This window comes from Babylonia areolata, chromosome 28, assembly GCF_041734735.1.
Source record: "Babylonia areolata isolate BAREFJ2019XMU chromosome 28, ASM4173473v1, whole genome shotgun sequence".
NCBI lineage: Eukaryota > Metazoa > Mollusca > Gastropoda > Neogastropoda > Buccinidae > Babylonia > Babylonia areolata.
Window position 1 is genome coordinate 20,618,785 of NC_134903.1, and position 5,000 is coordinate 20,623,784.

Sequence of the window (5,000 nt, forward strand, 5' to 3'; positions counted from 1 at the left end):
CCACCCCCACCCCTCCACCCCCACCCCTCCACCATCCCCACCCCTCCTTCCACCCTCCACCACCCCCACCCCTCCACCCCCACCCCTCCTTCCACCCTCCACCACCCCCACCCCTCCATCTCCATTTGAATGTAAGCTCTCCTCCCATTCTTCCAGACTTTCCCTGTGTGTATAACGTGGGGGAGACGTCCGCGAGTGACGTCAGATCTCTGCACTCTGAAGGAGAGAGTTATGAGTATGCAAGCGGCGTCAGATCTGTGTAATCTGAAGCAAAGAGCTGTCTGCAAATGACGTCAGATCTGAGCATTCTGAAGGAGAGTGTCACATGCAAGCGGCGTCAGACATATGAAATATGAAGGAGCGAGTTGTCTGACATTGACGTCAAATCTGTGCCATCTGAAGCAGTTTTGTCTGCAAGTGACGTCAGATCTGTGCCATCTGAAGCAGAGAGCTGTCTGCAAATGACGTCAGATCTATGCCACCTGAAGCCTAGTTTTGTCTGCAAATGACGTCAGATCTGTGCCATCTGAAGCAGTTTTGTCTGCAAATGACGTCAGATCTGTGCCATCTGAAGCAGAGAGCTGTCTACAAGTGACGTCAGATCTATGCCACCTGAAGCAGTTTTGTCTGCAAGTGACGTCAGATCTGTGCCATCTGAAGCAGAGTTGTCTTACCTTTCTCTGCACCGTTGGGATCTGCTGAGAGTTCCGGGAGATCCTGTGAAGAATGAAATCATTAGGTAAGTACGTCATTGAAAAAACCCCATGAAACAAGAAAACGAATAAGTAAATCTATAAGTGTGCGTTGATTCATAATTATGTGTTGTCCTGTTGTTGTGATGTGTGGTGCTGTGTGGTCTTGTGTGTGTTGTTGTGTGTCTTCACAACAGATACGTTTTCCTGTCTGAAACAGCAGGTTATGCATTATTACATGGACTCTCTCTCTCTCTCTCTCTCTCTCTCTCTCTCTCTCTCTCTCTCTGTGTGTGTGTGTGTGTGTGTGTGTGTGTGTGTGTGTGTGTGTGTGTGTGTGTTATCTCTCTCTCATTGAACAATTACACTGCGTTTTTGTGTATTTGTGCGTGTATAAATGTGTGTATGTATGTCTGTATTTTTGTATGTGTATGCATGCACGTGTGTGTTTGTGTGTATAAGTGTGTATGTGCTGTGTGCAAGTGTGCGTATGTGTGTGTGCGTGTGTATGTTTGTGTGTGCTTGTGTGTGTGCTTGTGTGTGTGTGTATGTGTGTGTGTGTGCGCGCGCGTGCGTGTGCGTGCGTGTGTGCGTGCTTGTGTGTGTGTGTGTGTGTGTGCGTGTGTATGTATATGTGTGTGTGTGTGTGTGTGTGTGTGTGTGTGTGTGTGGACCAGAATACACAGACTGACCCTGGCAGTCAGCTTCTTGCCGCTCCATCCACCATAGATAACTGCTGACGTCATATTGAACGCCATCAGCAGCAGACCACACACCAACAGCACAGCAGACGTCTTCATCTTTGGTTTCGGATGCTTAAAATAGAAACAGAATGAGACGGTCAAACCATAGTGACACGTTCTTCTTCCTTAGTCTGTTTCAGAATATGAAAAAGAATGTTGTTGTTGTTGTTTGCTGTTGCTTGTGGTGTGTGTGTGTGTGTGTGTGTGTGTGTGTGTGTGTGTGTCTTCGACAGTGGTAATTGACACTGTTTTCGTTACTGTCTTTAATGATTTATCGTCTCTTACAAACAGACGGACAATCATAGACTGAGAATCAGAAATAGATAGATAGATAGATAGATAGATAGATAGATAGATAGATAGAGAGATAGAGAGAGAGAGAGAGAGAGAGAGAGAGAGAGAGAGAGAGAGAGAGAGAGAGAGAGAGAGAGAGACCCTGACCGACAGAAACAAGAGTGGAGTAACGAACATTTCTTTTGACTGGATCTAAGTTCATTTTTCACAGACATGAACAGTTTACTACATTGACATTCATGCCTATATATGGCTTTGCACAGATTTGTAAACTCCCTAATGCAGAGATATTTGTATTTGTATTTTATTTCTTTTTATCACAACAGATTTCTCTCTGTGAAATTCGGGCTGCTCTCCCCATGGAGAGCGCGTCGCTACACTACAGCGCCACCCATTTGTTTGTATTTTTTCCTGCTTGCAGTTGTTTTCGTTTTTCCTATCGAGTGGATTTTTCTACAGAATCTTGCCAGGAACAACCCTTTATTTGCCGTGGGTTCTTTTACGTGCGCTAAGTGCATGCTGCACACGGCACCTCGGTTTATCGTCTCATCCGAACCACCACTCAAGGTCTAGTGGAGGGGGAGAAAATATCGGCGGCTGAGCCGTGATTCGAACCAGCGTGCTCAGATTCTCTTGCTTCCTAGGCGGACACGTTACCTCTAGGCCATCACTCCACTGATATGACAAAAGCGACAGATGGAGCTTATTTAATTTCAAGTGAAAAGCATCAAAGACAGAGAAAGAGTGGCAGACAAACTGAGTGTTTGAATCTGGGAGAATGTGTAAATCACAGTGTCCTGAAGTATGATGGTAGAGAGAGTGAGACAGGGTGTCGAGGTGAAAGCAGTCACAGAAACAGCGAGAGACAGAGTTATCTACGTATATAGCATCATCAGCAATTCGAGTGTTACCAGCATAGACACAACAATCCATATAGGTGAGATACATGCTATATAAATCAGAATATAACGAAACCAAACGAGCTATACACCAATCCGTTAAAAAACAATCAAAAACAATAAAGAAACAAGTATTTCTTTTCTATTAATTCATTTTTAACCACTTCAGATTTACCAGCATGGGTAAAACAACCCATACAAGGCTCAACTGCACGTGATAACAAACACTAAACCAGCAAAAGATCACGCCAAGAGTATTTTGGAGTAGATAACCACGTTACCTCCCTTGAGTTATCAACCACCACAGCAACACGAAAACAAGAAATGCTTTTATTTGAGAACATATGTTTATTACTCTTGTTTAATAAAGTAATCCGCGTATGTGGGGTGGGTGGGGGAGGGGGGTTGGGGGGTGTGGGTGTGTATTATCTGGTTGCGGTTTTCCGCAATTTATCTTTATTCTTATCTTATCTGTCTATTATAATCAATGTGCAGTATAGTAGGCTATGTTTATAATTATATTCAAATAATGTTTCTTAATTCTTTCTGTTTTTACATTAAGAATACTAGTTATTGCCTGCAGTATGTGGATGTATGTATGAAATGGTGTATGTGATATTTGTTACATTTGTATCTTCGTAATATTCGTAAAAGCTGTTGTTGACTTTTACAGTTATGGTCCCCATGTTGTTTACTTGTCTATGTTGTGATAATGCACCTGACCAAATTTCTCCAGTTGGAGATAATAAAGTTATTCTTATCTTATCTTATCTTTTCTTATCTTATCTTATAATCATGGAGTGAATAATGAAGTTACTTCCCTTGCAGTAACAACTAATACAGTAACATTGAAACAAGCCGACGGTACTGCTGAGTAAATACCTAAGTTACCTCACATGAGGAAAAAACTACCACAACAACATGAAAACAAACCAACATTATAACACAGTTAGTAACCAAGTTGCCTCCCTTGAGGTAACAACTGCCACAAGAACATAAAGAAAAGCCAACAAGTTTAATAAACGAGTTGCTTCCCATGATGTAACAACTACCGTAACAACATAAAAAACAAGCCAACAGAATACCACAGTTAATAAACACATTACCTCCCTTGAAATAACCTTCCCTGTTATATGAATACAAGCGAACAGTATAACACAGTAAATAACCACGTTACCTCCCTTGAAATAACCATCCCTGTTATATGAATACAAGCGAACAGTATAACACAGCAAATAACCACGTTACCTCCCTTGAAATAACCATCCCTGTTACATGAATACAAGCGAACAGAATAACACAGTAAATAAACACGTTACCACCCTTGAAATAACCATCCCAGCAACATGAAATCAAGTCAACAGTATAACACAGTTACCTCCCATGAGGTAACAACTGCCACAACAGTATAAAAACAAGCTAAAAATATAACACAACTAATAACGAAATTACCTCCCTTGAGGTAACAACTGTCACAACAACATGAAGAAAAGCCAACAGAATACCACAGTAAATAACCAAGTTGTCTCCCATGAGGTAACAACTTCTACAGCAACATAAAAACATAAAAACGAGCCAACAGTATAACATAGTAAATAACCAAATTGCCTCCCCTGGGGTAACATCCACCACAGCAACACTGATACAGGCCAACAGAACACCACAGTCAATAACCAACTTACCTTCCTAGAGTCCTGCAGGAACAGAATACCTGACCCAGCCCCCCAGGGCGATATTTATACAGTCTGGCTGTGGTTTTATTAGTCACCTTGTTATCTCCCATGACACCTCTCTGCTTGGAGTCAGCTGTCTTCACTCAGTGGGTGACACGTCTGGCGAGTGCTACACACACACACACACACACACACACACACACACACACGCACGCACGCACGGACGCACACACACACACACACACACACACACACACGCATGCACGCACGCACGCATGGCCAGACACACACATACACACACACAGCAAACAAACAAAAACAAACAAAAAAGTAGGAAAGCAAAACAGTCAGGCTATACTGAAAATCATTTCTTCCTGTCGTTTATATACTTTGATGAATTCTTGACCTTTTGTGTGTGTGATGGTAGGTTTACAAGGATCCGAGGATCAGTGAGAGGAAGGTTCTTGGTGACAAGCACAGGGGTGACTGTTGAGGCTGATTGTTGAGGGACACGACATGGCTCACAGTAGGGCAAGGAAGTCTGTGTGTGCAATGTACACATAACACTGAAGAACATAATCCACAAACAAACAGATGACACACACTGGTCTCTACATTCTTCTCCTTCTTCTTCGTTCGTGGGCTGCAACTCCCACGTTCACTCGAATGTACACGAGTGGGCTTTTACGTGCATGGCCG

At 42.8% G+C, this 5,000-nt stretch overlaps 1 long non-coding RNA gene across 1 annotated transcript in view; it reads right to left on the reverse strand.

The window, feature by feature from the left end:
* The window catches only part of LOC143301959 (uncharacterized), a 7,492-nt gene extending 3,154 nt beyond the window's left edge, over positions 1-4,338 (reverse strand). The window contains exons 1-3 of the long non-coding RNA XR_013057868.1: positions 4,311-4,338; positions 1,385-1,507; positions 675-717 (exon numbers count right to left, since the gene is read on the reverse strand). This is a non-coding gene — a long non-coding RNA (uncharacterized LOC143301959). The remainder of the gene's footprint in view (positions 1-674; positions 718-1,384; positions 1,508-4,310) is intronic.
* Positions 4,339-5,000: the final 662 nt, after the last annotated feature.